Source organism: Aquarana catesbeiana, linkage group LG02 (assembly GCF_042186555.1).
Source record: "Aquarana catesbeiana isolate 2022-GZ linkage group LG02, ASM4218655v1, whole genome shotgun sequence".
NCBI classification, from domain to species: Eukaryota; Metazoa; Chordata; class Amphibia; order Anura; family Ranidae; genus Aquarana; species Aquarana catesbeiana.
The window spans coordinates 653,373,604-653,400,554 of NC_133325.1; the positions used below are offsets into that span (position 1 = coordinate 653,373,604).

Sequence of the window (26,951 nt, forward strand, 5' to 3'; positions counted from 1 at the left end):
GGATGCGATCGCCTCCGCCGCTACCGATGGCTCCAGTAAGCGGCGGAAGGCAGGCTTGAATGGAGGAGAAGATTCGGATGCCGCACACCGGATGTAGTCAAAAAATTTTCACTTTATTGAAAAAATGGGATCATCAAAATAACAAGACTGTCATGCAGAAAGTACAGATAATCTGACGCGTTTTGCACTCAGTCCTGAGTGCGAAACGCGTCAGCTTATCTGTACTTTCTGCATGACAGTCTTGTTATTTTGATGATCCCATTTTTTCAATAAAGTGAAAGTTTTTTGACTACATCCGGTGTGCGGCATCCGAATCTTCTCCTCCATTCAAGCCTGCTTTGCCTAGCATTCAGCCAGCACCTGGAGCTCTTCTGCTCTGAAACTTCTACTTACACCTGGGTCAGTGTCATCCTGAGCGGTGAAAACACTTTCTTTGCTAAGCGGCGGAAGGCACCGGATCACGGCAGAAGGGGGGCCTCTCCCGCCTCCGATAAAAGTGATCTCGCAACGAATCCACTGCAGGGACCATTTTTATCAGAAAGCCGGCCGCCGCACGAAAACAGGGATACCGGGGTTATGGCAGCTATCTGCTGCCATAACCCCGGTATCCCCCTTCAAAGTTTGAACGTACATCGTCGTGCGGCGGTCCGGAAGTGGTTAATAGTATATTTACCAGACCAAGAGAAGTTCAGTGTTATTGTAACTATCAATAAATGATGTATTACATGCTGTTTATACTCACTCTGAGATTCATTTTCTGTATTCTGCAAAAAACCTGGTTGATCCTGCTGTTCTCTATCTCTACCTTCTGTTCATGTCCCCAATGCAGCTAGGGAGTTTGCAGCTGTGGTGGCAACTCTGCACATGCTCAGTTTTCAGTGAGTTTCTATGCTGATCATTTCCTCCCTATCACATCTGAGCAGCCCATGTGCCTATAGAGTCACACATGTGGGCGTATACACAGTGGTAAATGACAGCCTACTCCCTCCCTCCTTCTTACTCCATATCCAAAAACCTGCTTAACACAATGGGGGCAGGATATTATATCTTGGTTCACCTCCTTCTTATTCTAAGAAGTAGGCTGGAGGGGTATGACTGCCAGAAATCCACCCACACCATGTTATTTCCACAAAATAATAAAGATTTAATTTTAAATATACAGTATCTCACAAAAGTGAGAACAACCCCTCACATTTTTGTAAATATTTTATTATATCTTTTCATGTGACAACACTAAAGAAATGACACTTTGCTACAATGTAAAGTAGTGAGTGTACGGCTTGTATAACAGTTTAAATTTGCCGTTCCCTCAAAATAACTCAATACACAGCCATTAATGTCTAAACCACTGGCAACAAAAGTGAGAACACCCCTAAGTGAAAATGTCCAAATTGGGCCCAAAGTGTCAATATTTTGTGTGGTTACCATTATTTTCCATCACTGCCTTAACCCTCTTGGGCATGGAGTTCACCAGAGCTCTTCCACTCCTCCATGACAACATCACGGAGCTGGTGGATGTTAGAGACCTTGCACTCCTCCACCTTCTGTTTGATGATGCCTCACAGATGTTCATCAGAGTTTAGGTCTGGAGACATGCTTGGACAGTCCATCACCTTTACCCTCAGATTCTTTAGCAAGGCAGTGGTTATCTTGGAGCTGTGTTTGGGGTTGGTATCATGTTGGAATACTGCCCTACGGCCCAGTCTCCGAAGGGAAAGGATAATGCTCTGCTTCAGTATGTCACAGTACATGTTGGCATTCATGGTTCCCTCAATGAACTGTAGCTCCCCAGTGCCGGCAGCACTCATGCAGCCCCAGACCATGACACTCCCACCACCATGCTTGACTGTAGGCAAGATACACTTGTCTTGTACTCCTCACCTGGTTGCCGCCACACACGCTTGACACCTTCTGAACCAAATACTTTTATCTTGGTCTCATCAGACCCCAGGACATGGTTCCAGTTATCCATGTCCTTAGTCTGCTTGTCTTCAGCAAACTGCAGGCTTTCCTGTGCATCATTTTTAGAAGAGGCTTCCTTCTGGGACGACCATGCAGACCAATTTGATGCAGTGTGCAGCGTATGGTCTGAGCACTAACAGACTGACCCCCACCCCACCCCTTCAATCTCTGCAGCAGTGCTGGCAGCACTCATACGTCTGTTTCCCAAAGACAACCTCTGGATATGATGCTGAGCACGTGCACTCAACTCCTTTGGTTGTCCATGGCATGGCCTGTTCTGAGTAGAATCTGTCCTGTTAAACCGCTGTATGGTCTTGGCCACCGTGTTGCAGCTCAGTTTCAGGGTCTTGGCAATCTTCTTTTAGCCTAGGCCATCTTTGTGTAGAACAACAGTTCTTTTTTTCAGATCCTCAGAGAGTTGTTTGCCATGATGTGCCATGTTGAACTTCCAGTGACCAGTATGAGAAAGTGAGAGCGATAACACCAAATTTAACACACCTGCTCCTCATTCACACCCAAGACCTTGTAACACTAAAGAGTCACATGACACCGGGGAGGGAAAATGGCTAACTGGGCCCAATTTGGACATTTTCACTTAGGGGTGTACTCACATTTGTTGCCAGAGATTTAGACATTAATGGCTGTGTGTTGTTATTTTGAGGGGACAGCAAATTTACACTGTTATACAAGCTGGTCACTCACTTCTTTACATTGGAGCAAAGTGTCATTTCTTCAGTGTTGTCACATGAAATGATATAATTAAATTATTTTAAAAATGTGAGGGGTGTACTCACTTTTGTGAGATACTGTATATTTGTATGCCAATATAAGACAGTTTATTGATATTATTTATTTTTACTCAGTATTCCTGTAGCAAGGTCCCGGGTTCCCTTTGGTCTAATGAGAACCTCCAGAGTTAGGGAAAGCTGACATCCTTCTGTGTAGAGTGGGTTACAAGGCATGGTGGTGTAGTGCACGGTAGATTCATGGGCACCAGACACTTCTTGAATGCAAAGAGATTTATTTTCTCTTGAACAGAACTTAGAAGAGATGGTTAGGGCCAGGACACCCTGTAGTAGTTGTAATGGTAATTAGCAGACTCCGAGACTTCTATAGGTAGACAGCCATGCAGGGAAAGGCACCCAACAGGACACCACATCTGCATATGTAGGATTACTTTCTCCTATGGCAACAGTCTTATAACAGTTTCCAACATAAGTTGTAACAAACTTCTGTAACTGTACTTCCTCTACAATCACTTCTTGTAGCTCTTCACTCCACTGAGCTGCCAGTCTCTCTCACTAGACTTGCTGATCCACTGCCACTGGGTCTTTTGAGCTCTTCCAGCCTTCTCACTGAGTATCTTCCTCAAGCTTCACCCCTGTGTCCCTGCTGGGTCCTTAGCTTGGCACTCACAGATACTCCTCAAGCGTCACCCGACTGGCCTGCTCGGTCCCTGTCTTGGCAAGCATCACCTCCGCTGGCTGGGCCCCTGGCTTGACACCTGCTGAAGTTTCCCAATTCTTCACTGTCCCCGGTTGGTGAGAATACTGCTCCAGTACTTGCTTCAGCTACTCACTGTGGTCCCTGGTAATAAGATGGCTGGTCCCTTAGTCGCGACAGCTTCCCCTCTACCTCCGACCATGACAGGTTCTCCGGCCGGCAGAACCGTCACTTCTGGTTGGACTGCAAGCCGCAATCCCAACCCTACGCTGCTTTCTTGCTTCTGGATAGGCCCTCAGACAGCCTAGCAGCCACATGTCCCCGGGATAGGCCTCAGGCCCTGGCCTACCAGCCCGGGGCAGCACAACACACATCCACCCAGACAGCCGTCCAGGTGGCACAGAACCCCCATCACCTGACCTCACCCAAATAAATAGGCTCTCCCAGCAGGCCAAGGGACCCAAGAAGATCCTTGCCCATTGGCTGAGATACCCCATCTATTCCTAATCTGTCCTAGCATTGCCCTTATCTTATCTAATGCCACCAGATACCTGGCCATCTAGTGACAGAAGAGAGAAGTGCAGCAACTCCAGAATTAGGGTCGAATCAATTGATCTCCTATTAATTGGCCAGGGCAACTATACCTGCCAGGTAAATTCAAAAGCAGCCCTGCTTAAACATCAGGGTACTATATCACAAAGGCTTTTTTTTTTTTTTTTAATTATTTTGAACAAGTGACCAGCAGCAGAGGATTAGAAGGTCCTCCAGCTCATGTGTTCCTGTAGACAGGCTGGGAAAGAGCTGAGTCATGTGACAGCTGTATATCAGTTAGGAAAAATGTACTTAGATGTTTTTTCTTGTTTTTGTTTTAATAATTACAGTACCATCATCTACATACAGAAATAGAAGGGACAATGTACCGGTAAACACAATCTGTGTTCACCCTACCAATATGGCCTCCTCCACACACAGGGTGCAGAACAGCTTACGGTTAGTAAGTAATGGGAAGAGATCAGGTGCAGTGAGACCACAGGTAGTACTGGTGACTATTTAAAAAAAAAAAAAAAAGGGTGCTGTATTATTTTCATATCTTGAATTTTGTGCAATATAGCTTCGTGAAAATGTCATCTGGCGAAATGCAAAGAGGCGGGACTTCCGGTATACGTCACTTCCGGTATACGTAACTTCCGGTAACTGTAAAACAAGCTCCAGGAGTGAGCTGCATGTTTTCCCTCTTAATAATAGCGGCTGATTATATTGAGTGCTGGCACAATAAAATGTGAGTGGGCTACTGTTTTATTTGGATGCACTTTATTGAAATAAATACTGCACAATTTTTTTCTTGTCTGTGTTGGCTCATGGTGCTGTGGAGAGGAGCTGTGAAATAATACTAGGACACTGTGTGCCCTGGATGGTGGTGGAGTGAAGCAGTGGAGGTATTTGTGTACATAAAATGCATATTGTGACCCACTTATTTTTTTAAATCAGAAAAGAGTTTTTATTTTAACTTTCACAGTATATGGTATATGACATTTAGTATACAATAGCAAAACAGAAATGTAAAACGTTCGACTTTCTATAGTACACTGTCAATTGGTCCAGTGTATACAGATCCTTATAAGTGCTTTTTTTTAGTACCGTGTCATATAGTAAAATATTATAAGGAAAAAGGAACAGAAACAAAAAAGAAACAAACAGTTAATTAAACTCCCTCAGAACCCTGAGGGTGTGATATACCAGAACAAATACGTTACCCCGACCCACCAGGGTTTTCTGTATTCCCTTGGGATTGTACACGTCGCCAAGCATTGATAGATACTAATTCATATTTCACGTGACCCACTTATTGCATAAGAGGTCATGGTTATCCAGTGAGTGAGCACTTCTCACTTGAGACACTTGATCATGGATTTAATTATTGTATTCATATATTGGTGGAGCAATGCTCATAGTTGCCAACATTGTAAAAACATTTTTAGGGACACTTTTTTGGCTGTAGGCGGAGTCTTGTTATCAGAGGGCGTGGCATAGGGGAAAAGTAAAAATGCGGGTAAGAATGGGTATGGTTTACGCAAAATAGTGGGCATGTCTTAAATGGGCGTGGCTCAAAGGGGGTGTGGTTAGAGTCTGAGATGAATGAGGGATGGAGAGGGAAAGGGGGGGAGAGGGATGGAGGGAAAGCAGCCCAGATCCTCCACAACAATGGAAATATGTGTATTCTAGAAAGTTTAACAATCAGCAAAGATACTCCAAACACCTGGTGTTAGCACATCAATCATCCCGGCACCATGGTTGTTATGGTGTCAGTCGCAATGAGGGATGGAGAGGGAAAGGGGGGGAGAGGGATGGAGGGAAAGCAGCCCAGATCCTCCACAACAATGGAAATATGTGTATTCTAGAAAGTTTAACAATCAGCAAAGATACTCCAAACACCTGGTGTTAGCACATCAATCATCCCGGCACCATGGTTGTTATGGTGTCAGGATGATTGAAGTGCATTATTTCTATTATTACATTGTAATATAAAATGAAATCATTCAACTCAACATAATGTGGGATCCCTGAGCGTGTCACCTGCCACGTCGCCTGCCACCAGCCGTCGGTCCTTGCATCAGGTGTCCCAGCAGAGTTCGTCCTTGCATCAGGTGCCCCCAGCAGAGTCCGTCCTTGCATCAGGTGCCCCCAGAAGAGTCTGTCCTTGCATTAGGTGCCCCCAGCGGTGCCCCCCCTTACATCAGATGTCCCCAACGGAGCCCCCCTTACATCAGATGTCCCCAGCGGAGCCCCCCTTACATCAGATGTCCCCAGCGGAGCCCCCCTTACATCAGATGTCCCCAGCGGAGCCCCCCTCACACCAGGAGTCCCCAGCAGAGCCCCCCCTTACATCAGGGGTCTCCAGCGGAGCCCCCCTCACACAATGAGTCTCCAGCGGAGCCCCCCCTCACATCAGGAGTCCCCAGCGGAGCCCCCCCTCACATCAGGAGTCCCCAGCGGAGCCCCCCCTCACATCAGGAGTCCCCAGCGGAGCCCCCCTCACACAAGGAGTCCCCAGTGGAGCCCCCCCACATCAGGAGTCCCCAGCGGAGCCACCCCTCACATCAGGAGTCCCCATCAGCAGAGTCCTCTTTACATCTGTGTCCCCATCAGTCCTCCTTACATCTGGTGCCCCCCTGTGACATCCAGACTATACGGCCCCCCCGTGACATCCAGACTATACGGCCCCTCCCCCCCGTGACATCCAGACTATACACCCCCCGTGACATCCAGACTGGACCCCCCTGTGACACCCAGACTATACGGCCCCCCTGTGACATCCAGACTGGCCCCCCTGCGACATCCAGACCGGCCCCTCCCGTGACATCCAGACCGGCCCCCCCGTGACATCCAGACCAGCACCCCCCGTGACATCCAGACCAGCCCCCCCTGTGAAATCCAGACCGCCCCCCCCCGTGACATCCAGACCGGCCCCCCTGTGACATCCAGACCGCCCCCCCCCGTGAAATCCAGACTGCCCCCCCCCGTGATATCCAGACCGCCCCCCCTGTGACATCCAGGTCCGCGGCCGGCGGCGAAAATCGGGAAAAACTGAATTTCTCGGGACATCTCCCAGGAAACTATTAGATCGAGAAAAGGGTCTAAATCCCGGGAATGTCCCGTGAAATTCGGGACAGTTGGCAAGTATGATTGCTAAGGAAAATGGAAGGAGCACTTCAACACATTCATGTGGCTGTAGACTTTGATTTAGCCTTTTATTAGGAGCACTATAGGTATTATATGATTTAACACTGCATGCTTTTAATTGATGATTTGATAATAATACAGTGGGGTTGATTTACTAACTCTGGAGAGTGTGAAATCTGGTGCAGCTGTGTATGGTAGCCAATCAGCTTCTAACTTCAGCTTCTTTAGTTAAGCTTTGACAAAAATAAAACAAAAAAAAAAACCTGCAAGCTGATTGGTTTCTGTGCAAAGCTGCACTGGTTTTGACACTCTAGTTTTAGTAAATCAACCCCAGTGTCACTTGTTTATATTGCACAAAATTCACGGTGTAAACATAGCATTATATGGTCGATTTGAAAATAATATAGCGTCCCCTTTTTGAATTATTCAAAATTGAAATAACTGCTTTTGGGCAGCACGTTAGGGAGGCAGCTGGGTAATTAATTTTGTTATAGTTTATAGAACACATATTATTTGGTCCATACAGCAACAGCACCGGGACATATTGGTAATAATACTTGTGACTAGTCCTTTGTCAATTCCTTTCCACAGTTTATGTCCACTTTAACCGCTTCAGCCCCGGAAGATTCTACCCCCTTCCTGACCAGAGCACTTTTTGCGATTCGGCACTGCGTCGATTTAACTGACAATTGCACAGTCGTGCGACATTGCACCCAAACAAAATTGATGTCCTTTTTTTCCCACAAATAGAGCTTTCTTTTGGTGGTATTTGATCACCTCTGTGGTTTTTATTTTTTGCGCTATAAACAAAAAAAGAGCGACAATTTTCAAAAAAACACATTATTTTTTACTTTTTGCTAGAATAAATATCACCCAAAAATATATAAAGTAACAATTTTCTTTCCTCAGTTTAGGCCCATATGTATTCTTCTATTGTTTACACACACAGTTCCGGGTTCTCCGTGTGTCAGCGGCGATTGTAGGAGCCCGGCAGTGATCAAGACCGCCGGGCACTCGCATCGGCTTGGGGGGTGAGCAGGGGGGCGCGCGTTACATAATGTTGTTTCGCCTAGCCGTGGTATTCTGCCACAGTACAACTGCAGCGGCTGGTCGGCATGTGGTTAAAGTGACCCTGAGACTATACAGTACTGCACTTTGCCAGAACAGCCATGTTTGTAAAATAAGAATATAAATACTTTTCTTGATGTACACACTAGAGCTAGGCGATTTTCTCCAAAAAAAAAAAATCTGGGATTTTTAAAAAAAAAAACTCGATTCACAATTCGAATCGAGGTTTTTCTTTTTTTGATGGACACCGCGTTGGTCTTGAGGCCTCACCTAAAAACTCCTGCCCGCAGCTCCTCAGGACCGGCGCGGTGTCAGCGCCGGTCCTGGTGAAAAACAAAAAAAAAAAATCTAAAAAATCGATCTGCTGAAAATTTGAATCGATTTGACCTCTCGACTCAATTCAAGATTCAAATCGATTTTTTCCCCAGCCCTAGTACACACCGCTCAACACTCTAATGCCCCGTACACATGGTCGGATTTTCCGTCGCAAAATGTTCGATGGGAGCTTGTTGTCGGAAATTCCGACAGTGTATAGGCTCCATCGGACATTTTCCATCGGGAGCTTGCCTGATTGGGTGCCCCCAGAGCAAGCTGCTTGGTATAGGGCCATTGACAGGAGGGAGGGGCCAGGAGCTCCAGTGTGGGACCCCAGAAGAGGAGAATCCGGGCAAGGTAAGTATAACATGTTTGTTATTTTAGAAAAAAACAAAACAAGACTTTATTATCGCTTTAAGGAGATTATTGCTCTGCAGATCCTCAAGTCCATATTCCTCTCCAGCAAAGAGAACAGTGAATAGCTCCGTAATTACATCAGTGTATCTCACTTCAATTCTCATTAAATTAATGGTCAGAGGCAGCAGTGCCTTTGATCAGCGGACACCAACCAGTGGTCCGTGGACCACTGATGGTCCACGAGAAGATTTTGGTGGTCCCCAGGGGTTCTGCCACAAATCAACATTGTGGCAGATGTATACTGCCCAATGTTGTTTCCAGTGTTGTTCTCCATGTGCGCTGACAGGATTGACAGCGCGCATTGCTATGCCTTCTCTGTAGTTCCTGCTCCTGAGGGAGGGGCCAGGAGTAGTACAGAGAGCGGGAGGTGAAGAAGGAGGAGACTTCCAATGGCAGCTTGATCCCCATGACTAAGCTCAGAGGGACGAAGCTAAACATATTGGGGCGTGACCTGGCTGGAGTCGAGGCTGAGTTTGTCACTCTTAAATCGATCTTAGGGACTACACAAATGTGCGGCTACAGGGATCCCTTCCATTTGTACAAGCTCAAGCACATGGTTGGATAAGGTGGTGAGATCCAATGATGAGTCTGTGTAAGGCAGCAGTGTGATGCAGAGTGCGGGCAGAGAGTTGGAGCATTGTGTGTATAAGGCATGTAAAATTCATGTTTAGTGGTCTGCGGGATTCAAAATTGTGAGTTTAGTGGTCCATGAGGTCTGAAAGGTTAGCGACCACTACCTTAGATGATTTTACATTACAAATATACAGCTAACAACACTAACTCCTCAGGTTGTCACTCTTCTATTAAACTGATCTTATTAGGGACCCTGTTGGCAGAGCATTTATTTTTATACTGTAAAACCTTGGTTTGAGAGTAACTTGGTTTGAGAACGTTTTGCAAGACAAGCAAAATTCTTTAATAAATTTTGACTTGAAATACAAGCGATGTCTTGAGTAGCGTCATGTCACAACTGAGTATAAAAGAGAAGAGAGGCGCCTCTAAGTGTAGCAATATGGTTACCTTTAATGAAGGCACAACATTTAGCAACTCACATGGTTGATTATTAAAACAGGCCCATTTAAGTATGCAGGCATCCGGGTAAAGTTGTCCACAAAGACCGTCCTCCGCACTGCCATCAATGTAATCCCTTCCACACTGCGTTCCACGAGCGCTCCAAGCCTCGCTTTCAGATCGCTCTATTGCAGGGTAGTCTTCCCGGTCACCATTGCAGATTGACAGCGGTAAGAGTCGGCGGTGCAGAGGACGGTCTATGTGGACAGCTTTATCCTGGATGCCTGCATACTTAGATGAGCCTGTTTTAATCATCAACCATGTAAATTGCTAAATGTTGTACCTTCATTAAATGTAACCATATTGCTACACTTAGAAGCGCATCTCTTCTTTTTTTACCCTGTAGTTCCTGCTGGATTTTGCTTCTAATCCCCTTGTGGAGGCTGCCATTTGTGGATGGACATTTTATGGTCACACAATCTATCACATTGCTATAATCTTTTTATATGGACTATAAATTGAAGGACTTATGAATACATGGTTGTTGAACGAATTATCTGAGATTCCATTATTTCTAATGGGGAAATTTGCTTTGGTTACATGCATGTTTCCGGAACTAATTATGCTTGCAATCCAAGGTTTTACTGTATTATATAAGTGCTGAATGAAGTTTTTTTGAGGGGGGGGGGGGGGGTGGTAGAAGGGAGATTTCTGCCTGGGAATGGGCTTTAAATGGCTTGATTCAACACTTAGGCCTTATGCACACCGGACGTTATAAAAACGCCAATAACTTTAGCTGTAGAATGTCACATTAAAAGCACAAGGTTTTACTGTTTTATATAAGTGCTGAATGAGTTTATTTTTTAACAAAATAAGTGCTGAATTAGTTTTTTTTTTTTTTTTTTTGTGTGTGGGAGGGGGGGGGGGTGATGGTAGAAGGGAGATCTCTGCCTGGGAAAGGGCTTTAAATGGCTGGATTCAACCCTTAGGCCTTATGCACACTGGATGTTATAAAAACGCCAATAGATTTAGCTGTAGAATGTCACATTAAAAGCACAAGTTTTGCAGCGTTTTTGCATTAGTGTTTTTCAGCGTTTTGCATTCGTGTTTTCCGCGTTTTGCATTTTTTAGCAAAACTATACTCCCAGAACAGCTTATGGTTTCAAAAAATGCCTTTTCAGCATTATTTAGCGTTTTTCAGAGTAGTGCCCCATACACACGGTCGGACTTTGTTCAGACATTCCGACAACAAAATCCTAGGATTTTTTCCGACGGATGTTGGCTCAAACTTGTCTTGCATACACACGGTCACACAAAGTTGTCGGAAAATCCAATCGTTCTGAACACGGTGATGTAAAACACGTACGTCGGGACTATAAACGGGGCAGTGGCCAATAGCTTTCATCTCTTTATTTATTCTGAGCATGCGTGGCACTTTGTCCGTCGGATTTGTGTACACACGATCGGAATTTCCGACAACGGATTTTGTTGTCGGAAAATTTTATATCCTGCTCTCAAACTTTGTGTGTCGGAAAATCCGATGGAAAATGTGTGATGGAGCCCACAACAAGGTCCTATCACACATTTTCCGTTGGAAAATCCGAACGTGTGTACAGGGCATTATAGCGTTTTTACAGCTGAAACTTCAAACCCATTAGTTCTGGTGTTTTTTTCCAGCCAGAAAACACCCCTGCCAAAAAATGCTGATAACTGACAGTGGTCCTGGTTCATGGGGAGACACCTGCTTATGTACAAAAAAAAGTGATTGGACAGATTATACAGTATCTCACAAAAGTGAGCACACCCCTCACATTTTAGTAAATATTTTATTATACATTTTCATGCTACAGTACTGAAGGAATTACACTTGGCTACAATATAAAGTAGTGAGTGTACAGCTTGCATAACAATGTAACTCAACACACAGCCATTAACATCTAAACAGCTGGCAACAAAAGTGAGTAAACCCCTAAGTGAAAATGTCCAAATTGGGCCCAATTATCCACATGGTGTCATGTGACTCGTTAGCGTTACAAGGTCTCAGGTGTGATAAATTTGATGTTATCGCTCTCATTCTCTCATACTGGTCACTGGAAGTTCAACATGCACCTCATGGCAAACAACTCTCTGAGGATCTGAAAAAAAAGAATTGGTGATCTACATAAAGATGGCCTAGGCTATAAGAAGATTGCCAAGATTCTAAAACTGAGCTTCAGCACGGTGGCCAAGATCATACAGCGGTTAACAGGACAGGTTCCACTCAGAACAGGCCTCGCCATGGTCGACCAAAGAAGTTGAGTGCACGTGCTCAGCGTCATATACAGAGGTTGTCTTTGGGAAATAGACGTATGAGTGATGCCAGCATTGCTGCAGAGGTTGAAGGGGTGGGGGTCAGCCTGTCAGTGCTCAGACCAAGATGAACTTATTTGGTTCAGATGGTTTCAAGCGTGTGTGGCAGCAACCAGGTGAGGAGTACAAAGACAAGTGTATCTTGCCTACAGTCAAGTATGGTGGTGGGAGTGTCATGGTCTGGGGCTGCATGAGTGCTGCCGGCACTGGGGAGCTACAGTTCGTTGAGGGAACTGTAGCTCAATGAACTGAGCTCCCTTCGAAGACTGTCCTGCAGCCCAGTCTTCGAAGGGAGGGGATCATGTTCTGCTTCAGTATGTCACAGTACATGTTGGCATTCATGGTTCCCTCAATGAACTTTAGCTCCCCAGTGCCGGCAGCACTCATGCAGCCCCAGACCATGACACTCCCACCACCACCAAACTGTAGGCAAGACAGACTTGTCTTTGTACTCCTCACCTGGTTGCCGCCACACACGCTTGACACCATCTGAACCAATAAGGTTATCTTGGTCTCATCAGACCACAGGTCATGGGTAAAAGTGATGGACTGGCCAAGCATGTCTTTAGACCTAAACCCCATTGAGCATCTGTGGGGCATCCTCAAATGGAAGGTGGAGGAGCGCAAGGTCTCTAACATCCAGCATCTCCGTGATGTCGTCATGGAGGAGTGGAAGAGGACTCCAGTGGAAACCTGTGAAGCTCTGGTACACTCCATGCCCAAGAGGGTTAAGGCAGTGCTGGAAAATAATGGTGGCCACTAGGGATGAGCCGAACACCCCCCCGGTTCGGTTTGCACCAGAACCTGCGAATGGACCGAAAATTTGCACGCTAGAACCCCATTGAAGTCTATGGGACTCGAACGTTCGAAATCAAAAGTGCTAATTTTAAAGGCTAATTTGCATGGTATTGTCCTAAAAAGGGTTTGGGGACCCGAGTCCTGCCCCAGGGAACATGTATCAATGCAAAAAAAAAGTTTTAAAAAAGGCAGTTTTTTCGGGAGAAGTGATTTTAATGATGCTTAAAGTGAAAAAAAAAAAGTGAAATATTCCTTTAAATATCGTACCTGGGGGTGTCTATAGTATGCCTGTAAAGTGGCGCGTGTTTCCCGTGCAATGAACAGTCCCTGCACAAAATGACATTTTTAACCACTTAAGGACCAGCCTCGTTTTGAATTTTAGGTGTTTACATGTTTAAAACAGGTTTTTTTGCTAGAAAATTACTTAGAACCCCCAAACATTATATATGGTTTTTCTTCTAACACCCTAGAGAATAAAATGGCGGTCGTTGCAATACTTTTTTTTGCACCGTTTTTGCGCAGCAGTCTTAAAAGCACACTTTTTTTGGAAAAAATTCACTTTTTTGAATAAAAAAATAAGACAACAGTAAAGTTAGCCCAATTTTTTTTTATATTGTGAAATATAATGTTACGCCAAGTAAACTCCATAGGTGACGTTTAAAAAATTCTACAGGTTGCATATTTTGCGGTACAGAGTAGGTCTAGGGCTCTGCGGTACAGAGGAGGTCTAGGGCTCTCGCTCTACCGGTCGCTGCGATACCTCACATGTGTGGTTTGACCACTGTTTTCATATGAGGGCGCTACTCGCGTATGCGTTCGCTTCTGCGCGCGAGCTCGTCGGGACGGGGGGGTTTTAAAATTTTTTTTTTTAATTTTTATTATTTATTTTACAATATTTTAGTTATTTTTACACTGTTTAAAAAAAAAAAAATGGTGTCACTTTTATTCCTATTACAAGGAATGTAAACATCCCTTGTAATAGAAAAAAGCATGACAGGACCTCTTAAATATGAGATCTGGGGTCAAAAAGACCTCAGATCTCATATTTACACTAAAATGCAATAAAAAAAAAAGTCATTTAAAAAAATGACATTTGAAAAAATGTGCCTTTAAGAGGCGTGGACGGAAGTGACGTTTTGACGTCGCTTCCGCCCAGCAGTGTCATGGAGACGAGTGGGCGCCATCTTAGCCTCACTCGTCTCCAGATACACCACGAAGGAGGACGCGATCGCCTCCACCGATACCGACGGCTCCGGTAAGCGGTGGAGGGCACCGGATCACGGCGGGAGGGGGGGCCCTCTCCCGCCACCGATAAAAGTGATCTCGCGGCGAATCCGCTGCAGGGACCTTATCTGAAAGCCAGCCGCCGCACAAAAACAGGGATACCGGGGTTATGGCAGCTAGCTGCTATAACAACGATATCCGCCGCCAAAGTTTGGACGTACATCGTCGTGCGGCAGTCGGTAAGTGGTTAAAGGAATAAAAATCATTTAAAACTGCTTGCGGCTTTAATGTAATGTCTGGTTACGACAATATGGATAAAAATCAGTGAGACAAACAGCATGGGTACTCCCCCCAGTCCATTACCAGGCCCTTTGGGTCTTGTATGGATATTAAGGGGAACCCCGCACCCAAATTAAAAAAAGGAAAGGCGTGGGGCCCCCAGGCCCTATATACTCTGAACAGCAGTATACAGGTGGTGCAAACAAGACAAGGATTGTAGGTTTGTTGTTAAGTAGAATCTGTTTGTAATTTTGAACTGGTACATTTTTAAAGTGTAGCTCTGGCCAAAAAATCTATTTTTAAGCTTTTTGGAAAACATAGGGAAGGGTTATCACTCCTGTGACATTTGTTTTGCTATCTGTGCTCCTCTTTAGAAGATTTCACCTCACTTTCTGTCACAATGACAAATGTTTTTAGAAAATTTGGGGTTTTTAATGAAACAAGGATTGGTGATAAAGCATCAGTGGAAAGGAGAAACGTTTTTCCCATATTAACTCTTACAGGAGAGAATTTCCCTTCCTAGGGGTAGACTTCATCTCACTTCCTGTTGTCTCCTTCCCTTTGCGAGTAGGAGTCGTTTGTAGAAGAAGGCGCGAAGATCAAGAATAGGGGAGGGTATCTATAATTTAGGCGGCACAAGTCTCACCAGAGAAGAAACATTAACCCTGGATCAGGGCATTAAATTTGCCCCAAAAAAAGGTTTGAATAAATTTGAAACTTACACTGGTATCCAAAAGTTTGTCCGAAAGTTAAATATAAAGAAGTACTATGGCCAAAATCTGGTGGAGAAAATGGCAATGGATAATCGCTTCACACCATTAAGGAACAACTGTTTTTAACCCGCATATAGCAAACAATAAATACATTGATCTTTTTAAGAAATTGGTCACTACCGACTTGGAACAACTCCCGGTTAAGAAGATTCACGAACAGAAAGATATAAAGAAAGGTCTTAGAAGCTTAGAAAAAAGAAAAGATATTGTCATCCGCCCAGCGGATAAGGGAGGTGGTATAGTGGTATTATCCCTGGAACAATATAAGAAGGAGGTGGAAAGGATTCGAGAAGATAGAAGTACCTACCAGATATTGAAATCAGATCCTTCAAAACTTTATAAACAGGAATTGAAATCGGTTATGCTCTATGGGGTGGAGAAAGGTCTTCTTAATAAGCATGAGGAAGAATATTTGGTCCTTACAGCTAATAGGATTCCCGTTATCTATTATATTCCCAAAATTCATAAGGATAGACATAACCCCCTGGGTAGACCTATTGTAAGCGTGATTGATTCCCTAACCTCCCGATTAGGAGAATATATAGACATATATCTCCAACCTCTTGTTAAGGAAACTCACGCGTATCTTAAGGACACCAAACACACATTACAATTATTGAATGAATGTACCTCTAATGAAAGTTTGGTGATGGCAACTGGTGATGTGGCATCTCTCTATACCAGTATCGACCACCAAGGGGCCATGAGAGCAGTGAAATGGGCCCTAAAAAACAATAACAGGATGGAAAAGAAGCTACGTAAATTCATATTGAGATGTTTAAGCTTCTGTTTGGAAAATAACTTTTTCTGGTACCAGAATACTTTTTATTTACAAATTAAAGGCGTCGCGATAGGCGCTAAATTCGCCCCAAGCGTCGCCAATTTGTATATGGCCAGATGGGAGTCTGAAGGTATTTTGTACAATAGAGATCCCAATATTTTGCTCTATAGACGTTTCATAGACGATCTTCTGATCATATGGAAGGGAAATGAGGATCACCTGGCAGAAAAGCTTGAAATAAGGAACAACAATGATCAGAATATCAATCTGATATGGAACATCAGTAAAAGTGTGGTACACTTCCTGGATCTGGAAATTAGCAATACATCTCAAGGAATTGAAACAAAAACCTACTTTAAGGCGACAGATCGCAATTCATATATGAGTTATGAGTTGTCATTTCAGACCTTGGCTAGATAACATTCCTCGAGGCCAATACATGAGAATTAAGAAGAATTGCACACAGGTAGAAAATTTTGAAACACAATCTAATATGTTAACCACTATGTTCAAACAGAAAGGATACGGTGAGAATTTCCTGGAAAAGGAGAAAAATAAAATTAAGAATCTCAATAGGGAGGATTTACTCAAAGATTGCGTCAGACAAACTAGCACCAGCAATGATATGGGTACTTGTATTGTTCTGGACTACAATCTACAGAATAAAGACGTTGAGCGAATTATCCATAAATATTGGAACGTCTTAAAACAAGACGTCCATTTAAAAGGGAGTCTTTCAGAAAAACCTAGGATAGTATACAAGAAAGCACCTAGTCTACGTGACCTACTGGTGCACAATGTAGTAGAGCCTCCCCTTCCTAAACCCAAGTTGTTTTGGAATATGATAGGTTTCCACAGTTGTGGTCGCTGCTACAGTTGCACCAGAGTTCCTATTAATGTTAAGAAAGTAAAAGATTTTGTCAATCCACTCAACAACCACACATATACCATCAGGGACTTCATCTCTTGTGATACAGTTGGTGTAGTTTACGCGGTTAAGTGCCCATGTAATTTAATTTATGTTGGTAGAACGGTTAGGGCATTAAAAGAGGGTATTGAAGAACACGTGAGGAATATAAAAAAGGGGTTTGATAAGCATTTTTTATCTGTACATTTTAGAGATGTACACAACAAGAGTACAGTAGGGATGCAATTTTGGGGCATTGAGGCACCCAAACGTCACTGGAGGGGGTCCAATTATGTTAGGGAAATCAGCAGAAGAGAATCATGGTGGATACACCAGTTGGGCTCTTTGGCCCCTGGAGGGTTAAATAAAGATTTTGATCTTAGATGTTTTTTTAAGTAACCATTGAGCACATATATATATTTTATATATTCTTTATATATCCCAACATCATGTTACACCAGTATGACTACACACATAGGAATGGTGGAACCAAGGAGTATATACTGCCCCTTATTGGCTATATACAACCGCTTATGAGCATATCCTGTTAAAGTGGGTTTCCCATTTAAAAGAAAAAAAAAAAATTAAAAGTCAGCAGCTATAAATACTGCAGCTGCTGACTTTTAATTTTACACTTACCTGTCCCAGGGTCCAGCTATGCGCGGGATCGAAGCCCCGCTCGTCCCCCCCCCTCCGCTCGTCGGTGCCGGCATTTCAACTGTGGGCGCCTGTCTGTGGCTTCACAGCCGGCACCCACTGCGCATGCGCGCGCCGCGCCGCGCGCCGTCACTGGCCCCGCAATCATCTGGACAGGTCACCTGTCCCAGATGATTGACAAGAGGGAGGGTTTAGAGGCGATCTTCCTTCCTGCGCCGTGGGAAGTGACGTCAGGAGCCCAGGCACCGAAGGAGGCAGACTACGAGGGCCCACCTAGCAAGAGGCATTTAGAGGTGAGTAAAAAAAAAAAATTCTCCAAATTTTTTTTTTTATTTTTTTTTAAGAACTAAGAATTACTATTTTTTTTTTTTTGGGGGGGGGGGGGGTGGAACTCCACTTTAATATCCATATTGATAATACTATACTATAGGTTAGGTATACCTTTTTGTACTATATAAGATTTAACCAGTGTTTGCTAGCAATATACTGTTTTTATATTTTATTTTTTATTTTTTTATTTTTTTTTCTATTGTGGTTTTAAGTATATGTATTAAATTTTGATTATATATGCTCATATAGATGAGTTATTTTTCGTATGAGCTTTCGATTTTTATTTTTATCTTTAATTTTTAACCTCTTACATGTAATCCTATATTATACTGTCGTTTTGTAGATTTATTATGTTATATCTCTCACAGCAACTGGTTTACATAGGGGGTGCCGATCTAATCGTCCCACGTCTATCCTGAGTAGTTTAACGTAGTGATATCATCGTTAAATGTTTTTACTATATATATCAGGCAAAATGGGAAATCCACGGCTATTATCTTTTGCCATTTGTATCCATCTATTTTTGCATATAGACGTTTCCCCATAGAATCACATTGACTGCTTACTAGAGTGTCAGCAGGCCACAACAAAATTGCAGCGGAGAGGATATATTTATTGAAGGTTCACCGTCCAATCAAATCACCCCCCTGATGATGATACGAAATACCCCTTGTATCGAACACGCGTAAGGGAAGGGGACCGGACGGAACGTTATACATACAACCTGTTGGGAAAGATTAGCACGCCACCCCATACCGGCCGCTCTTGCCCGTTTGTTTCTGCTGTTTTAGTGTGGTGCCCTTAAGCGCCTTGTTACTGTGAGTACCCATTGTGGTATTTGTTTATGATTTTAATAAATTTAGTACATACTGCACCATGAAGTCCTTTTTGTGTTGAGATATTGAGGTACAAACGGGACTGCTGTGAGGAACAGAGGCACCAGTGCAAATCTATCCAGGACCCTGCATATAACATCAAACCCATAGAGGTTCTAAGGCGCATCCTGACCAAGCTTAATTGCAATGTCACACGCCCTAAGGTAAGGGGCTATCACCTGGGGGGGAGCACTTGTATGAGCACACAGCACTTTAGTTTGTGTTCACAATAACACATGAATGGATTGTGGAAGATCTGTGGACTGTTAATTTGATCATTGCACAGCAACACAGCACTGAATTGCATAGAATCACATGGATGCAACACCAAATCCCATGGATGCGTTTTTTTGTATTTTTTAACTTTTTATTGTTTGAACATTGCACTAACACCATATTGCATAGATGCAGCACTGAAATGCATGGATGCAATACTAATTTGGACTGTTAGTTTGATCATTGCACAGCAACACAGCACTGAATTACATAGAATCACATGGATGTAGCACCAAATCGCATGTGTGCGTTTTTTGTAGTTTTTAACTTTTTATTGTTTGAACATTGCACTAACAATATAGTGCATAGATGCAGCACTGAAAAGCATGGATGCAACACTAAATCGCATGGATGTTTGTTTTGAATTATCTATTAATGTTTGAAAATTGCACAAGCTTTGTGAAATATTTGCAATACACAGGCTGATTGGGGCACTTTTACCTATTTATTCATTCATTGAAGTTTATTGCACATTAATGTATAGTATTAATAGATTTTGTATATTTTGTATGTTAAGCACAATATCACTTTATTAATGATTTAGTGGAAATTTCTCACGTTTTTTTGATAAGCGCAGCGTGTGTACAGTTTGATTTAGGAGACATTTGTGAGTTGGATGTTTGAAAGTAGGGGCCTGCCCTATATACCCTGCAGAAATTATGGCCTTAGGTGTTGGTGTTGCAACAACACTGTAAGCCCTCACAGGGCCCTGCTGTGAAATATTAGATCAAGAATTGTAATTACATGCCCCTATTGAACAGGGGCAGAAAAATTGGGCCTTTGGTGATGGTGGTGCTGGTGCCACAACACTGTAAGTCCTCACAGTTACTCTTGGTGGGCACTGGAACGGGCCCTGCTGTGAAATATTAGATCAAGAATTGTAATTACATGCACCTGTTGAACAGGGGCAGAAAAATTGGGCCTTTGGTGGTGGTGGTGATGCTGGTGCCACAACACTAAGTTCTCACAGTTACTCTTGGTGGGCACTGGAACGGGCCCTGCTGTGAAATATTAGATCAAGAATTGTAATTACATGCACCTGTTCAACAGGGGCAGAAAAATTGGGCCTTTGGTGGTGGTGGTGCTGGTGCCACAACACTGTAAGTCCTCACGGTTACTCTTGGTGGGCGCTGGAATGGGCCCTGCTGTGAAATATTAGATCAAGAATTGTAATTACATGCACCTGCTTAACAGGGGCAGAAAAAATTGGGCCTTTGGTGGTGGTGGTGCTGGTGCCACAACACTGTAAGTCCTCACAGTTACTCTTGGTGGGCGCTGAAACTGGCCCTGCTGTGAAATATTAGATCAAGAATTGTAATTACATGTCCCTGTTGAACAGGGACAGAAAAATTGGGCCTTAGGCACTGGTGCCACAACACTGCAACCCCTCACAGATACTCTAGTTGGAGCACAGGAACAAGCCCTGCTGCAAAGAATTGCATCAAAAATTGTAATTACACGCCCCTGTTAAACAGGGGCTGGAAAATTGGGCCTTAGGCACTGGTGCTGGTGCCACAACACTGCAACCCCTCACAGATACTCTAGTTGGAGCACTGGAAAAAGCTCTGCTGCAAAGAATTGCATCAAAAATTGTAATTACATGCCCCTCTTAAACAGGGGCTGAAAAATTGGTCCTCAGGCACTGGTGCTGGTGCCACAACACTGCAACCCCTCACAGATACTCTAGTTGGAGCACAGTAACGAGCCCTGCTGCAAAGAATTGCATCAAAAATTGTAATTACACTCCCTTGTTAAACAGGGGCTGAAAAATTGGGCCTTAGCCACTGGTGGCGGTGCCCAGAAACAAAAATATTTTTACAAGCTATCAGCATGATCATTGAGGAGGAAGAGGATAGTCACTCAGCATAACAGGATAGTCAGTCAGCATCAGCATAGGCAGTCTTGAAGGGATCTGACATTTCAAAAAAATGTATTCAGTTACATCAGCATCAGGTGCTTGGTATCTGGTGGTGATCCAAGACTGATTCATTTTTATGAAGGTCAGTCGATCGACCGAGTCGGTGGACAGGCGCACCCTTTGATCGGTTACAAAGCCTCCAGCAGCACTGAATGTGCGTTCCGAAAGAACACTGGATGCAGGACAGGCCAGTAGCTCAATTGCATACTGTGCAAGCTTTGGCCAGAGATCCATCCTCAAGACCCAGTAACCCAGAGGATTTTTGGTGGGAAAGGTGTCCAAGTCTTGCCCCTAGGTATTCCTGCACCATGTAAAACAGACGCTGGCGATGGTTGCTGGAACCGATCATACCTTGGGGCTGCGGACTAAAAAATTGTCTGAACGCATCGGTCAGACGGCCACCTTCTCCACCGCTCCTTCTTTGACTGACCGAAGCCTTGGCAACACGTTGTCCAGGAACAGGAGTTTGTAACCTCCCAGTCTCTGGGAACATGTTGCACAGACCTTTCTGCAAGGCCTCCCGAAGATGTTTCATCCTCTGCTCCCTCTGCGACGGCAAGAGAAGGTCCTTCCGCAGGCTTTGCAGGATCAGGGAGGCCATGCAGCATAGCTTTGCTGAGGCATTCGGTCCAGAGTCCTCTGGGTCACTAAGGACGACATGATCTGCAGCCACCTTCTCCCAGCCACGTACAAGTCCATGGGTTTCTTGGGATTGTAAATGATCCCTTAAATACTGCTGCTGATGCTAAGTGCCAGGCTCCACCTCCATGCTGACACAATCCTCCTCCTCCTCGTCCTCTTCCTGTGTGATCGGCGGGCACTCAAGAACACTGTCTGGATAAAGGGGGCCTTGAAAGCTAAGGAAGTCCTCCTCTTCCTGCCTCTGTTCTGCCTCAAGTGCCCTGTCCATTATTCCATGCAGCGTGTGCTCCAAAAGGTGGACAAGGGGGACAGTATCACTGATGCATGCACTGTCACTGCTCACCTTCCTCGTGGCCTCAAATAGTGACAGGACAGTGCATGCATCCCTGATCATGGCCCACTGGATTTGAAAAAAAACAAGCTCCCCTGACCCTGTCCTGGTGCCATAGTCGCACAGGTACTCATTGATGGCCCTCTGCTGCATGTGCAGCTGCTGCAGCATGGCCAGGTTGAGTTCCACCTGGTGGGCATGTCACAGATTAGGCGGTTCTTGGGCAGGTTAATTTCCTTTTGGAGGTCTGCCAGCCGAGCACTGGCATTGTATGACCGGCGGAAATGCACACAGACTTTCCTGGCCTGCCTCAGGACATCCTGTAAGCCCAGGTACCTGCCCAAGAACCGCTGCACCACCAAGTTAAGGATGTGAGCCAAACAGGGCACATGGGTCAGTTGTCCCTGTCAGAGGGCGGAAAGGAGGTTGGTGCCATTGTCGCAAACCACCATTCCTGGCTTAAGTTGGCGTGGCGTCAGCCACCTCTGAACCTGCCCCTGCAGAGCTGACAGAATCTCTGCCCCAGTGTGGCTCCTGTCCCCCAAGCACACCAGCTCAAGCACCACATGGCATCTTCTGGCCTGCGTACTTGCGTAGCCCCTTGAACGCCTACGGAGCACGCTGGTTCCGAGGACAAAGCACAGGAAGAGGTCATGGAGGAAGAAGAAGAGGAGGGGATGGAGGATAGAGGTGTGTCAGAATCACCAGTAGTGGCATTTTGGAGGCGTGGTGGCGGAACAACATCCAACACTACTGCACCTTGTCCTGCATCCTTCCCAGCTTCCAGCAGAGTCACCCAATGCGCCGTGAAACTTAGGTAACATCCCTGTTCATTCCTGCTGGACCATGAGTCAGTGGTAATATGCACCTTACCGCTGACCGCCCTGTCCAGCGAGCCCAAGACATTGCCTTCCACATGCCGGTAGAGAGCCGGAATCGCCTTCCCTGAGAAAAAGTGGCTTTGGGAACCTGCCACTGAGGAACTGCACATTCCACAAACTCACAGAAGGGGGCAGAGTCTACCAACTGAAAAGATAGCAGTTGAAGTGCTAGCAATTTTGCCAAGCTAGCATTCAACCACTGGGCATGTGGATGGCTGGGAGCGAACTTCTTTCTGCGGTGCAGCAGCTGGGGCAGGGAAATTTGCCTGGCACAATCTGATGTCGATGTACCGATAGCAGATTGCCCGCAAGTACTTGGCTGTGACACACCTAATTCTACACCTTCATTCCTCTCAGTGCAGGTCTCAGAGAGGACCGAAGGTATAGTGGGGTTGGAGATCCCAGCTGATGAGGAGCAAGGAGAGGTCCTCTTTGTTATTTGGTGTGGATCTTTTAGGTACGCTTGCCAACGAACTGCATGGCAGGTCAACATATGTCTGGTCAAGCATGTGGTGCCCAAGCGGGAGATGTTTTGGCCACGCGAGATACGCTTGAGACATATGTTGCAAATAGCAGCGGTGTGATCTGATGCACTCATCTCAAAAAAGGCCCACACCAAAGAACTTGGTGTGGGCAAAGACAGCAGCGCCCTGCACATGCGGAGCTCTGCGGTGTGATGCAGTCAGTGTGCTGCCCTTAGCCTGGCCCCTGGAGGGCATCCTGTCTCGTTGGTGATGTGCCTTCTCCCCCTCCTCTCTCCTATCAGGCACCCACATGGAGTCAGTGACCTCATCATCCCCTCCCTCCTCATCATTGGAGCAAACCTGGCAGTATGCTGCAGCAGGGGGAACATAACTGCCAGATTGCTGCCCTTCTTGGGCACCCCCTCTGTCTGGGCTCACGTTACTGCCTTCCTCTAACTGAGTACCATCATTGAAGCCTTCAAAACACTGGGCATCCTCCTGGAGCATGTACCCAACACTGTGGTCAAACAGTTCGGGGGACTCCTCAGGAGGACATGGTGGGGCTAGGGAAGGAGTCACTGATGCCATGGAGCCAAGGGAAGAGGCCGCGTTGGCAGCTGCTTTGCCAGACAAAGTACCCTGAGCCTGGGTGAGAGAGGATGAGGACGGCTTGGTCATCCACTCGACCAAGTCTTCAGCATGTTGCGGCTCAACACGGCCAGCTGCTGAAAAAAAGGCCAAGCGTGTCCCATGGCCACGTGCTGATGAGAATGCACCGTGTCCACGACCAGCACTGTTGCCTCTAGACACAGAGCCTGCTTGCCCTCTTTTATTGGCTTGTGACTGTTTGCCTCTCCTTGTTGGCCTTCCAGACATACTATTGACCTGCAGTGCGATGTAGCTGCACAAAACTGGGATATATATATATATATATATATATATATATATATATATATATATATATACACCGATTATACTGCAGCTAGCAGAATCAACTGCCTGCCTGTAGTATTATTATTATGAGAACACCTGCACTTGTCTTCAGGTAGCTATACTGTAGGTGCAACTGTGCAGGGTACACAGTACAGTAACTGGAAATACATCAAGAGCCTACTCAAGCACCTGGCTTCAGGTAGCTATACTGTAGGGGCAACTGTGCAGGGTACACAGTACACTAACTGGAAATACTTCAAGAGCCTACACAAGCACCTGGCTTCAGGTAGCTATACTGTAGGTGCAACTGTGCAGGGTACACAGTACAGTAACTGGAAATACGTCAAGAGCCTACACAAGCACCTGGCTTCAGGTAGCTATACTGTAGGTGCAACTGTGCAGGGTACACAGTACAGTAACTGGAAATACGTCAAGAGCCTACACAAGCACCTGGCTTCAGGTAGCTATACTGTAGGTGCAACTGTGCAGGGTACACAGTACAGTAACTGGAAATACGTCAGGAGCCTACAGAAGCACCTGGCTTCAGGTAGCTATACTGTAGGTGCAACTGTGCAGGGTACACAGTACACTAACTGGATATACTGTAAAAACACCTGCCTACCTGCCTACCTGTCAGTATATTAGGAAGAGAAAAACAGGATCTAGCTAAACTGAATACAGTATATATATATATATATATATATATATAAACACCTGGGATGTGTGTGTATATATATATATATATATATATATATACACAATACACTGTAAGTGCAGCTAACTGACTCAACGTGCCTACTCTATCTAACTTAAATCAAATGACACTGTCTCTCTGTCTATCTCTCTCCAGTCTCCACCGCAACACACTACACAAGGCCGCCACGGAGGCGGCCTTATATAGTGTGGGGCGTGTACTAAACCCCCTCAGCCATAATTGGCCAAAGCCTCCTTGGCCACTCGAATTTGGCACGAACGGCCCATATCGTTCGTAATTCGGCGAACGACCGAACACACAATGTTCGAGTCGAACATGCGTTCGATTCCAACACGAAGCTCATCCCTAGTGGCCACACAAAACTTTGACACTTTGGGACAAAATTGGACATTTTCACTTAGGGGTGTACTCACTTTTGTTGCCAGTGGTTTAGACATTCATGGCTGTGTGTCGAGTTATTTTGAGGGGACAGCAAATTTACACTGTTATACAAGCTGTACACTTACTACTTTACATTGTAGCAAAGTTTCATTACTTCAGTGTTGTCACATGAAAAGATATAATAAAAAATTAACAAAAATGTGAGGGTACTCACTTTTTGTGAGATACTGTTTATGAGATCTTGTTTCTGTAGGTTGAGCTGGGTATTTTTATTTATGAACCCGACAACCAACTTCGTCTGTGGGCGTTCTGGTAAACCAAAGGTAGGACAGAGATGACGCAAAGATCAATTAAACTGTATGTAATAAACTTTGCCCATGGCTACATGATATATACAGATAATGGAGAAAGGAGAATAATAGTAGTGCATGCCCTACTTTCAGCTCTCCCTTCCTTGACATCTTTTTTGACTTGTGGTTGTGGGTACATGAGTCTGGTACTACTTAACAATTTTTTTGTGCAATCCTGTCTCATCTTTGGTTCCAAAAAAATGGACTAAAAAGTATTCTAAGGTACTTGTGTGCTCAGTACTCCTAATGCTGGTCATTTCTTTAGAGCAACTTGTCAAATATGCTTGTGGTGGAATTCACGTCTTTTAGAGACTTTCAGTTTCTGGTAGATGTTGGAAAGTTTCTTATATCTCTTGGGGACTCCATTGGTGAGATCTCTGTGCTTAAAGTGGAAGTAAAGGCAAATATAAGTCTGCATACCATTTGTAAAAGAGATCAGAGTAAATGTATTTTGTTTAATCAGCTTTGGTATGTTCATGTGATCAAGAAGCTACACCACCTCTTGTCAGGGAGCACGCAACAACAGGGAAGCATTCACAGAGCCAGCTTCCATTGCTCCAGCTGCTTCCATTGCAAGCAGCTGCTTGATCGCACAGGGGAGCTTCAGCTTTCTGATCGCATGACTAAAGCAAAGCTAGTTTGAAAAAAAAAAAGGTATTTACACTGATCACTTTTACCAATGGTATGCAGCATATGTTTGAGAAATGGGGAGGCAAAAATTTTTAAGTAGAGTTAACATTAGCATTTACTTGCACGTTACTGGGTCTTTATGCTTGTTGTGGCCATTATGAAACATGTCTCAATGTCGCAACTGGGTTTTTACTGTATTATGTGATATACCATCAATTCATCATACATATGGCTGAAAGCATAAAAAATCGATTTCTGTGATTCTTAGTCCATGCAACAAATGAAAAAATACAATGGGAAAAGAAAAATGTACAGTCCAGCACCCCCAAGTGCAATAATTGATCACCTACATTAGCTTCTTCAAGTGACCTGTGCACCTCCACCAACCAGATGAAAAACCTGCTCACCTGAAGCAAACGCAAAACAGGCTCACCTGTATCATCCAAATGCCAGTAATCACACATTTGGTAGACCCTCCACAGTTCTCCTCAGACTCAGGATGTATAAACCCTTCGGTTCCAACTGAGTGAGCCAATGAGGAAGGAGAGGGGGCGGGGCAG

General features: G+C 44.8%; 1 long non-coding RNA gene across 1 annotated transcript in view; it reads left to right on the top strand.

Moving 5' to 3' along the window:
* Positions 1 to 26,951, top strand: part of LOC141128903 (uncharacterized) — a 32,312-nt gene that overhangs the window by 3,299 nt on the left and 2,062 nt on the right. The gene's annotated exons all lie outside the window — the stretch shown is intronic.